Here is a 13,334-nt window from a genome sequence, read left to right as displayed (position 1 = left end):
CTCTCATGATGAGATGGATGATGATGAACATGCGTGAGGGAGAGAAAGAGGGAGGGAGGAAGGGTGGGAGGAAGAGAGGGATAATACCTTCTGAATACATGATGAATGTAGTCATCGGGCTTAAACTGACTGGGGGGCGAGTGGCACACAGAGACCGAGAGCATGCATGTGAGTGACACTGAGCACCATCATCAACTCTACCCTGCAGCCGCTCTCAGTCTCTCCATCCTCCTCCTGAAGAGAGACAGAGAGAATCACGCAACAGACAAGTAAAAGAGAGGATACAGTATAGCTTATCTTTCTCTACTGTTTTTTTTAATTGAGCAACCAGAGGAAAGAGGAAAGAGACAGCAGGAAGCAGTAAAGTAAAGTACATCTTGCTGTTGACTCCAGCCCACCCAGAGCATTTTTCTCAGCAGCAAGAGCCGTGCTCAGTGTGCACAGCCTGAGGAGGAGAGAGGATGCTGAACAACATGACGGACTGCGAGGAGGGAGAGGGGGGACCCAACAGCCAGGGTGAGTGACGAAACCTGCCACAGCCTGATGAGAGAGGAGTGTGTGTCAGTGTGCGTAGCCGTGTGTGGACGTGGGTGCGTCAATTTGCGTCTGCATGCCAGTGTCAGCGTGGGTGATGAACGTGTGAGGGAAAATTTGGGAAACGAGATTATGTCATTTCAGGGATAAATGATCTGCTTTGTTTGTGTGTGTGAGGAACTGAGAAATACAGAGACAGAGGAAACTCTTGGATCAGAAAACTCTTTCAGTTTTGGTTTAATGTCTGAGTATTACTCAAAGGTTGGTTAGACTCAAATATTGATGCTCCACCTGTTGTGAGAATGGAAACAACATGTGGATGTGCTCCAGTCAAGGACCTGTCTTCCCCATGGCACCTTCACTTCTCACACACTTCACTGTATCAAATACTTTCAGCACTCAACAAAAAGATTTAGAGTGGACTGAGTGCAGCCCCTGCAGAGCATCATGCTCAAACTCATTCATGTCTCTCCCCATCAAGAGCATCTCACCCAAGGGCAAAATCTGCCTTTTGTGTGTATACAGACCCACAGACAGTCTGAGTGTGCCCAAGCATGCATGCAGATGTGTCTTAGATGATGTTTAAGACACAGCAAACAGCTTTTATTAACAAGAATGTTTCCTTTTCAGTTGTTTTGCATGACTTATTACTGCAGCTGCAACGATTCATTGATCAGTCGATGATTTTGTATTTTCAGTGTGTTTGTGTCTGTGAACACACTTTCAACAGGGTAAATTCTGAAATTCAGCAATGCTCCATTTCAGAATCCACACATCTTAAGTGTAATTACAGGACAAAAACTTTTTCACTACTGGAGGACTTTATTGTTTTCTATTGTTGTATCTACTGACTGACTTGGCATTCACCCCAAAGCCAGTTGTTTAAAAGGATTAAGGCAGAAAATTGGATTACAAAGACAGTTACATTATATTTAGTGGAAATTCAGTCTGCAGCAAACCTCCTCCATTCTCTTAGGGTTAACTTAGATAACAGCAGCTTCAGTCTACTATAAAATCCAGCATTAATGTGCCTGGGATACCTACATCTTGACTTTGAGATGTCAGAATGAAAAGAAAAAACAAACAATCATGACAGTAAAAGAGAAAATTCTGGATTACCTCTTTAACATCTAACAACCTAAGACAAAACTTTGTTTTATTGCATATGGTTTCATGAGGCAGTCACTGTATTCGTCGGGAATTTCAACTCAACAACTTGTGTGCGTTAGACCATGCAAGAGAGGGACAAGGACCTTTTGCTTTTCAAAGGTCATGATTTGAGCTATGCCTTCACACCGCAGGGATGAATAATGAGATGGCGTTCGGGGTGCAAGTGCAGCAACACTGGAATGTCAATACAACATGAACGCAGCACAAGAGTATACTAATCACCAGCCAAGCTTGGCATCACACCTGGATAGAAATACAATCTAATATTAAAATATAAAATATTCCTGCCTGTTTTAACAGAGAAGGCAGATGATTTATGAGATCCCTGGAGCCTGCATGCTGTTCACTGGCAATAAAAATTGATGTGCTCTAATCAATAAGCCCAACAGGAGTGACTGTGAGGAGTGGAAAAGTGATTTTGTCATCTCCATCCTTGTCATCTTACTCCAACAAACATTTAATTTCAGTTTTTTTAACTTGTTCACACTGACAGTGTTTCAGCTTTTGCTCAGCAGCCTGTACTCTCAGATCATAAGTACACGGGATCTTGTTATACTTTAATTTCCCATTCAGTCAGTCTGAGTGTATCATCAGGCTGTCAAACCAATCAAATGTAAGGCACAACATTGGAAGTGGTTGAAAGGTAGAAGCCACGCCCTCCATGTTCACTGTACGGTGGTGTCACAGGGTTTACAGTGGAGCTGTAGCCACTAAAATACTGTTTGTTTCATCTGGAGCAGCTGGTGCAGGGGATACGCAAAGGTCATGTCAATTTTACATTTTTGGCAGCAATTCTATGAAGGCATGTAATAACACGGTCTATGAGTAATGCAGGGTCAAAGGAGAGGATTTCATCACAAAAGAGGAGCTGAAAACAAAAACACATGCTCAAAAAAAAAATACTTTAAAACTCCGCCTCATTTTACCTTTGGGCAGGCAGAATTATGTATGAGCCGTCTGTCAGCAGAACAAGAAAAATGCTTTAGAAAACATCATGACTGACAGCTCCAGTGCAAAGTTGCTCTGTTCTCCTCGTTGTTGCAATTGTCTTCAAGCAAACAGGAAAAGTCTTTCATCAAAATATTCAAATTAAAGTAATTTGAGATAATTAGTGGTCTACAAGACAGATAAGAATGTGTTTGAATTGATAAGAACGTGTTTGTCTTATACTGGTAACAATGTATTTGTAACTTATAAAATAGTGATTTAGACATAGTTTAGAAGTTGCAGCAATTTGCCATCTCAGTTATGATCTATAATCCTGTTTTGTTTTACAACTGACTGTGTTTGTTATCAAGTAATCCAGCATTTCAGTATTATTCAGTTTGTGTTAGATGTTTGGATTTTAAAGGTTTGTTCACACAGACGAGAGCAGACTGCAGATGCTGCCAGTTGTCTGTGTCCTTGTTGTTTGATGGGTAAAAATGAGCTCTGGGGACAGATGGTGCAAAATTGCCCCCTAGGGGCTGTTTAGACTGAGACATTAAACATTGGTTGGAGGTGCGTTGCACACACACACACACAGAGTAGGATTGATGGTCTGTGAGCCATGGGCCACAGTGGTGGATCGACTGACTTTGCTTATTTGAATAGGCCTGAAGAGGTTAATCATTCAGTGATTCACAAGAATAAAGTTAAACATTAGAGAAAAGTCTCTAAAAATGTGTATAAATTCTTCTCTCCTTTCCTGTTAACTAATTATCTTGCGACCTCTCAGACTTGCCTTGTGACCCTTGGTTGGCTTCGACCCCTGAGGTTAGGAATCGCTGCCTTACAGCAGGCTGGTCGCTTTCATCAGTCACTGTACGTTGTTGAAATTAATCACTTCATTGACAACTAACCACTTAGTCAGCAGAGTGACTCCTGCTCTCCTTCTCCCAGGTGAATGATTAATGGCTGACAGAGCGATGAAAGCAGACAAGGAGCAAATCAATTAATGCTACATATTTTAAAAATGCTTCATCATTTTGGAAAATATGTGGGTTTCCTGTCTGGCACAGAGCAGGTTGAGAAGTATGATAATAGTTGAGGCTAGCTGCTAAGATACAGCTATGCTTTTATTTGTTTTTCATTTATTTGTTCTCCATGCAGGACTGTTGTGTCTTTATATTGTCTAGATATTCTATGCTTTTATTTATTTACGTACATGTTTTTAATTATATTTGTTTTTTTTACATGATTGTAATCATCAGTCAAATAATCTCATAATCTCATATATCTGTGCACAAGCACTTTGTTCAACATTTGTTGTTTTTAAATGTGCTCTATAAATAAATTGACTTGACTTGTCTTTGTGTTAAGCAATGACACAAGCAGGACTTCCAGTATCATAGAATAGGGGTAAACAGCAAACTTGGCTCTGTCTGATAATGTGTTAATTAGTGAGCTTTAGAAGAGCTGATAGTTGACTTTGTTATCGTTGGACAGAGCCCGGCCAGCTGTTTCCCCCTGTTTCCAGCATTATGCTAAGATAAGCTAGCCTCTTCCTGGCTGCAGCTTCACATTTAACTAACAGATGTGAGAGTGGGATCAGTCCTCCTATCTAACCTTCAGCAAGGGGGCAAAAAAGCTAACTTCCCAAAATGTCAAATTATTCCTTTAAAGTTATTGCGGTAGGAATGCACCTCCTTTCTAACACGACTACAACCGCTGAGATGGATTTAATCTGCTTGCCAGATGTTGTTAGCTCATCCACTGGTGTTTGAATCTGAATCAATTTGTCTGATTGCCCATACGTTAATGCAGAGTGTCCGCCCTTCACTGAGAGAGAAGGGCCACGGACACATTAGCATAGGAGGATGAATGATGCACAGACAAAACCTCCTTTTCCTTCTAATGCAGATTCATGGTCTTTGCCAGTATCATTGATGTAGGTCAAAGAAGGACAAAAACGTCACCCGTTACTTTATTATCACATTGTTTGTATTAATCACAGTAACAGAAGCAGTTGCTTCATTATTGTATTGTAATAAACAATAGGACAAATGGACAGATTATGAGACAATGTCCACTGAGTGTCTCCTTTTAGTCGTTTCTGTCTCTTTGTGGTCTTTTTGCATCTCTTCCTGGTTGATTTGCATCTTTTTGCATCTCGTAGTGGTCCTTTTGTGTCTCTTTGCAGTAGTTTTGCATTCATTCTGCATCTCTTTTTGTCCATTGAGTGTCTCCTTTTAGTCGGTTCTGTCTCTTTGTGGTATTTTGCTTCTCTTTCTGGTCATTTTGTGTCTTTTTGCATCTCGTAGTGGTCTTGTATCCCTCTTTAGTATTTATTTTGTGATCGGTTTGCTCCTCTTTCTGCTTCTTTTTCCTCTTTCTGGTTTTGGTTTTGCGTGTCTGTAGATTTTCAGATCCCTTTGTTCTCAGCTTGCGTCTCTTTTTCATAGGTTTGCATCTCTTTTGAGTTGGTTTCTTCTTTTTGTGGTTTGTTTAGAGTCCTATTGTTATTTACTTCTCTTTGTGGTTTGGTTCGTGTCTCTTTGTAGTCATTTTGTGTGTCTTTGTAGTTGTTCTTGAGCTTATTTTTGTCATTGTTATGCGTCTCTTTGACTTTCTAACAAGTTTACAGTCACTTCAAACAGAGGTTGTGTGCCCATTCAGTAATCTTTCCATACATCCTGGTCTGCACTGAGAAACAACATTTCTCCCTCAGACTAAGAACATTTTCGCAATGTCTTACACTTACAATTCGTGTCTGAAGAAAAACATATTTTTGTTTGGTTTTTTATTTGTGTGTGTGTGTGTGTGTGTGTGTGTGTGTGTGTGTGTGTGTGTGTGTGTGTGTTACCACATAATTGTAGTCCAAGTTAAACAGACGAGCAAACTGTCCAGTTGGTCTTTAATTCATCTTTTGTGTCTATGGCTGTAGTGTAGTGGATAAGTTATAGTGGACATGAGCAGTTATGTAATTGTGTATCGGCTATTATCTCATTGCAAAGGAGCGCTGCATTATGTAAAGCTGACCTCTTGCCTTATAAAGGATTTTAATATTGCTGCTTCCTGGTAATTTCAATGATGTATCTCAGCTGATGTACAGCTTTAATAAACTGGCTCAAAACAGATAAACCATGTCGGTGATTGTCGGTAATCCTCTGACGTGTTGTCCAGGCTCTTCAATTACTGAACATCAAATGAAGAGTGTGTCAAACACTGACTTTAATCCATACAGAGTGAGAAGGTCAGAGTGGTGAAGTTGGATTAAGAAGGTCTTGACATCTTGTGCACATTCATAGAGACTGATCCAATTCAGTGTGTTTAATGTGTGTATGTTATCCATTTCATTTTAAACAATAACCACCTACGTCACATTTTCTCAGCATGTCAGATAGACACTTTCGATAACCTACTACAGATGACATAACATCACTGAATTGTCGTCATTGCTTGCTGTAACATTAATATGTGATATCTTACTGACTGGGCTGAAGTTAGGCCTTATATTATGACCTAAGCTACAGCTTCCCACCGAAACCTTCCCATTATTTTGGTACTTGGTAAAGTTGTGAGGACTTTTTTGGTTGGACTTAAACACAGTTTGCCAGGAAGTAATAGTATTTTAGTAAAACTAAAAACAATTAGTTAAGAGACTTTAAAACTCTGTAGAGGTAAGGGGAAATTATCAGTGCATCTGGCTCTGTGAGTCCACTCTGACCTCCTCCTGAAACTTTTTGCAGCAATATAAAAACATCATGCCGCCTCTGCCTTGGAACTATCATGTCTTTCCTGTGCTCACATTGCAGTAATATGACTCACTTGGGATTTGATGGCTTTGCTAAGTCTGTCCTCTTCATCTGCAGTGGTTTAATAAGACAAATTTAATGTTTTTCTTCACTGAAAAGTCCAAAGTTTTCCCTGCATTCCTTCTTACAGCTGTAATGTTGGTGTGGTTGTTTGATGCTATGCCATATGGCCAGTCGATCAGAACAAACACCCGCCTGTCTTTCTTTTCTCCCTCCCATCGGTTTCATTTATATCTCCATATACTCTTTCTTTGTCACTTTGTCACATCTGACTACGTCAGATGTCTTAAACCCATCTAAAAAGCCTTTCCTTTCTCTGCACCTGTTCTGTATGGTTTGCATGCCAAACTGTGCAGAACAGAAACAGCAACAGACAGAAAAAGAGACAACAAGGTGACGGAAAGGGACCCAGTACATGCTGATTATCCCTTTCCTCTATGTCATGTGGTAAAATTATCCTCACTGACCTTCATACATCCTGCAGTGCTCTTGGCTGTGGATGAATCATTTGATGTTTCCTTTGTTGGGGATAACATGGAGAATACACAGTACCTGTCTGGCCAGTGGTCAGGATCTGTTTGCATCCATTAAAGGACAGATGAGTCATTATAAAGTCTTTGCTGATTCAACCTTTGCTTTTCTCAAATTTACATGTAATAAATAAGCAACAAATCCTCCAACCACCAATGACCAGAGTGTTTGTCCCTACCTCCTGAGCCGACCCATAGGTGCACCTCATGACCTAGCACCCTTACGGTGGTATAGGTGTATGGTTACGGTTTGGTTATGTTATTATGACACAAAAGGTTAAAGAAGGTGAGACTGCATCCATTTCTAGCTTAAAGAAAATGTACAGTAGGCTGGGTTAGGGTTGTGGATGTGAACAGTGCAAGGTGAATTTTGTGTCATCTGACTGGAATCAACGTGATTAATTCCACTGTATTCAGCTCCTATGTTGCTTGTACACATTGTCGATGTGGAAATTTTCCAAGAAAAAGTCAATAATGTTTGTTGTTTTTAGGAGTCTTTGGGTGTTGTACATAATTAGCATGTAAAGTGCAGTAGAACTCTGCAGCCGCTGTCACTTCCTGCCCCGAATCTGTGCCCTGCTGGGCTTTATCACCAGCTAAAGCTCAGAGGAAGGAACACTAATCTGTCTGACACAGTGACTTCGGGGCTGGAAGACCTGAATTTGGATAAACAAACAGAGGCTTATAAACAAACCAAAAATGGTATTTTTTTCTTTTGAGACAGTCTTTGCCAGAAAATCAACTCTGGTTGTTTGTTCAAATGGCTTAGAACCAGCTATGTTTTCACTCAGCAACCACTGGCATGAATCCTTCTACCACGGCAAAAAGTGGTTGGCACTAAGATGGTTCAGTTGGTAGATGTACCAAATACTAAAGATGATGTAACATACCAAATCTCCACAATTACTTCTTTAAACCACAAAGACAATCTAGCCAAAACCGTAACCAAGTATTTTTGGTTTCCCAAACTTTAAAAAAACATAATCATTTAGGTATGATAGCTTGTTGTTTTTCCTGTAACTCAACATGTGTATTTAATTCTTCTCTTTTGTATTTGCTTTTGATTTTTACTATCATGAATTGTTTATGAACTTGACCATTTTAAGATATTATCATATAGGCTTTTACAATAGTGTACCTTTGTGGTGAAGGCAAGGAAAAACCTTCATGTCTGCAGCAAACTATTAAGATTTCTGCACAGATTCACCCTCTGTTGTCTTTGGCTCTGTTATAAATGCTGCTCCTAGCTATATATGTTTTAGCAAAATATGCTCATTGCTAAGATTTGGCATAATGGGTGTACCCAGTATTTCATTGCTGTTGTCATATGATAATGTAATAATATTTGGTTTTGTTGTCAGCGTGATCAAACTGCATTTTCATCCCATCATGTGGCATTCGAGCCTTCTCTTCTGGTCATAGCTTTGAGCAGTACTGTAGATATACTAGAAAAAATATATAGAATGTCCAAAATGGTTCGCACTTGGGCTGAAAATATTGTTTCAGTGTAGGATCTTTTCATTGATGGAAAGTAGTTGAGAAAATGCGTTTTTATTTGTGGTTCTCAGTTCTGTCTGTCTCATGCACAAGGACTCCTATGGATGTGGGTGCCTGCGGTTTCACACTATTAGAATGATCTACAAGTGGAATTAATGCACCATAAATTGCTGCAAAACGCCAGTAAAGGCAGTGACACAGAAAACTTCAAACTAGTAAACATGGATGTAAACAATGCAAGCTTTAAAATACTTTAACGAAAAATTGGCTTTGCAGTGAAGTAGTTCTCTGGGTGTTGTGTTGGCTGTTTATCACATTGCATCTTCTCACCGCATCCAAGCCTCTGCTGGCTTACAAACATGTGAACAAAAAGGAACAGGGTGGTCTCATTAGCTACAGAGAATGCCAATTTCCACCAATAACTGAGTGTTATTCTCTTTGACAAACATGCTCATATGTGTTGGAGCGAAGTGTAAATTGATTTCAGAGGCAACAACATTGTTTTGTTTAACACAAGAAGGCTTCACATCTGGAAACACTGAGGCTTGTTTGGATTTTCAGCAGGTTTTTTTTTTTTCTTTTGTCTTGAATAATGAGGTCTCTTGACAAGCTGATGGATACTCTCAAGTTTATACACATGTTCACATATCTTAGTTCTGGTGATGTGTTGCTGGTGATGAAATTATATATGGCTGTCACACAAACCTCAGGACATTTGTGCAAATGTAGCACACAAGGCAGCTGATGTGGAAAAAACCACAGAGATTTTATAGCTTATAAAATTACTGTAATCTTTACTATCAAAACTATCAAAACAAGACTTAGTTACTTATGACCTACTTAAGACTTAAACGAGATTTACTAAGCCTGCTGTAAATCACCACAAATTTGGGGGAATTTGCTAAAACTGCAGATAGAAATGAGCCACAGTTCACTCAATTTGCATAAAGTGCAGTAAATAAGATGATGATGTCTGTTGTATGTCTGGAAAACAAGCACAAAAGAATGTTGTTTTTTTAAATATTGGTTGAGAAGAAAAGAAGGTAGTCTATTTTTGGAACTGCAAGAATGCATTCATCCACCATGAAGAAGGCTATATGTGAGGGAATGTCAGTTAAACAGCTTGAAAATATCAGCGTGGGAAATTTGCGGAACAACTTTTGAATTCATTTCACAAGATTCTACCACTAGGACTACTACTACTACTGTTAGTCCTGCTACTACTTCTGCTACTACTACAACACCATTTCACGTAAAACTACTCATTTGAAACTGATGGTGGTGCCAGATGAAAAATCAGTGGATCGAGCTTTTAGGATTCATCCTCTGAGGATAATGATGGCAATTTCATGGCATTCCACCAAATAGTTTTCAGTCTGGACTAAATGTTGTGCACTGACTAACATGTTGCAACATGGATGACGCCTAATTTGTCAAGTTAGGGAAATGAAGCTGCTACTTTCATGTCTGGCTGCTTTCAAGAAGCCAACTTTCTGTGTCTTAAACTTCCATGTCCAAACACTGAAGAAACTCCAGATTATTTTTTTGAACAATGAATGACTTCTACAGAATATTGTAATAAGGGGAGAGTGGTGTTTAATAATGTTACGCCTTTAAAGAGGGGGGAGACAGGAGAAGAAGTAAAGTAGAAAGGTAGATTGTACATCTGTGTGGCAGGCAGAGATCATTGCTCCAAATCAGACTCACTAAGTAAGGACTATGAATGATCCCCACGCATCTTAGCCGAGTACGTGTCAGCTGGCATATCAGCCTGTGACTCCGTTAATCCCTGTAAGTCTGTCATTAGCAGTAATCAGTCTGTCAATAGCATCTTGTCAGATGAAAGAAGCAGTAATTTCATGTACAGTAGATAAAGTTTTCCTGTTGCCCTCATGTTCCATCCACCTTCTTATCTTATCACTGACAGCCTGAATGAATAGCTTACCTGAAGTGTCGACAGGCAGCATCAGAGTTTTCTCACTTTAGTGACAGTTTAACCTAACCTGAGTTTAACCTCATAAGAAAGAGAATGGTACATTTAATTTCAACACACAGTTAAAGTTTATGAGCTGCAGAAGTGAAGACACTGAGGTGATGTTTTTTGTTCCTGAGAATTGGAATGTTTGTGTAGCAAACCCAAATTCTTGGAGTTAAAATGCTACTCTACTTTTGTCCGATGATGCTCAATCGGTCAGGGGTTCACCAAATTTGTCTCTGGGAAACATAAATGTCTGTGCAAAACATTCACATCAATCCATCCAGTAGTTGTTGAGATGTTTCAGTCTGGACTGACCCACACACAGAGAGACAGATCAATACTGTCATCCCTAGAACCAGTGTGGCTGAAGACACTTTCAAAAATGAGTCCAGGAAATGCAGCTGTTCTGTATCAAATTCATTAAGATTCATATACACAAACAGAATAAACAGTGGATATTTCTGGTTAGAGTGTTCCAAGCGACAGCACAGTTCATGGTGTTATGTTGCCCCTGCTGCAGAAAATGCAGCATCATTCCTTAACTCGGTGTTCTGCCCTCATCCGTGTTTTGATGGAAAGTTTAACATTTGAATTTGGTTCAATTTTGGCAGAAAGCATCACATTTCTGTGTCACTCTTGCTGAGTAGAGTCTGACTGAGAAACAGAAACACAGCCACGCAGGCAAGAGGCTGTGTGAAATGTGTCAGTGAAGAGATTTAAATTAAACAAATGACTTCATGGAATTAGCTTTAATTACTCAGTTACAGCAGGCGAGGTGAAAATGAATGAGGTATGTGTGTGGTTCATGTAATCGTGAGGTTGCTGTGCAGCTGACTGGTGCAGTCCTCTCACATGCAGAAGTTAATTTCTGCCTGTCTCTGTGGACTCCAGCAGCTGCTGGATAATCCCCCTGAGCCTACGACCTATTAAGCTTTTAAAAGCCGGTATAAACTGTCCATTTTGTAATAGCCATGTCACATCAAGGGTACAAATCTGCACCGCCCACTGCCTTTCATCTGCATGCTGTGGTCAAGTTGCAGTCACAGGTCCGCCTACTGCAGCAGCATCAGTTTGAACCCGTTCACATCTTCATCTTTCTGAGCTGATCGCTTCTTATCAATAAGTCATGGCTGCATGTCCTGAGGCTAAAACTGGGTTTTAGGCAGAAAGATAATCTGTTAGCGGCAAACAAATCATTTAAAATGGAGTATGTCACAAACTTATCTGAAAATGTTGTGTTATTGAAAGAAAGGGGTTGCATTTGGGACATAAAGTAACAGGTCAGTATAGTCAGGCATGCAAAGCACAGGACTGTAATACCAGAGACTGGCATCACACCTGGAGTCCTGCTTGTGGTTAGGTTTAGGCAACAACAGCACTTTGGTTGAGGTCAGGGAAAGTTAAATGTAAATAAACACCTTGTGACTCAAGTCAGTGTGAACTTTTTCTGTATTAAACCAAACCACGATCTTTCTCTAACCTAGACCAGGTACTATGAGTGGCTAAACATAACCGTAAAAATTTTGGTAATGCTGAAGTCACTAGTGCATTGCAAAATCAGTTATTTGGTTGGAAAACAAATGAAATACATTGTCAGTGAACATTTTACTGATATGTTTAGTATTCATATTTATGTGACTTGCCAGATATGTCAATTGACAACATTTCCTCATTATGTTAACAGAAAACGTAATCCAACCTGCATTATGTATACGGTAATTCAAATTATTTGAACATCATTTCTGGGAAATAGTGTTGTCTTTGTTTTACTTGTGTTATTTCATCTCCATTAGTTGTTGTTTTATCCCGAACCCTTGATTATATATTAATTTTCAAATAAACAACACAGGAAAGTGGCTAACCTTACCTGACCTGAACTGCACTATAATATGTTCAAAAAACCCTGTCATTAAGCTTTCACGAGTTTATTATGGTTGCCGGTTAACATGATGGTGCGTAGCATTTCCGGTTTTTGTTTTTGCTCAAATCTGCACCTCTTTGAGCCAGTAAGAAGAACTATCATACTTTTCTTTATCTGGCAGAAAGAAGTCTTTATTTCCAGATGACTTGGTGGAAAAAAAAATACAGGTCACAATACCTATGAAACCCAAAACATTCAAGACTTGACCCTGAAATCACTCTCAAATTGAAAAGACCGAAAAATGCTTGAGTGTGTGTGTGTGTGTGCTAGCTCATGCATATAGACAAAGGAATACAAAAGACCTCATCCTAGGGCAGTAACTTGCTGTGGACATGATGAAAATGGGTCAGCTGAGGTGGCTCGTCCTGATCCAACCCTGTCTCCTAAAAATTGTTCATACACAACTAAACTACTGTGTTTTGCAGGAAACGTAACTGTAACCAGGTTATGTTTTCTGTTAACATAATGAGAAGTGTTGTTAATTTACATATTTATAAATTGTGTCGCAAACACAGGCACAATGTGCTTTTTTTAACATTTAATATTACCAACAATCTTTCACTAACAATAACCAAAGCACTTTTGTTGCCCAACCCTAATTACAGACAGAACTGTTGATGCAGACTCCAGTCTTTGGTGTGACAGCTGTGTGTTTTGTACTCCCAAAATCCACCCTAAACTCCTCCTTGCATATCCACTGCTGGTTATGGATGTAGTGCTTCATTAATTAAAAAAAAAAAGAAAAGGAAAAAAAGTCTCCCCTGAACATAATCCAGCCAGCGATTATATTTCCTACAAAACAAATATGCTGTTGCAGTTTGTATAGGAATGTAATTCCTAGGAGACAGAGTTGACTGATCTGACCCACACATTAAAGACTAAGTCCACGCAGTACATTGTGTTATTGCTTCACATGTACACATCAGCCCCATAGTGGCCTGTCAGCTCAGAGACACTCACTGAATCTC

The sequence above is a fragment of the Toxotes jaculatrix genome, chromosome 2, assembly GCF_017976425.1.
Source record: "Toxotes jaculatrix isolate fToxJac2 chromosome 2, fToxJac2.pri, whole genome shotgun sequence".
NCBI classification, from domain to species: Eukaryota; Metazoa; Chordata; class Actinopteri; family Toxotidae; genus Toxotes; species Toxotes jaculatrix.
The sequence above is the reverse complement of the archived record's forward strand: the minus strand, read 5'-3'. Positions refer to the sequence as shown.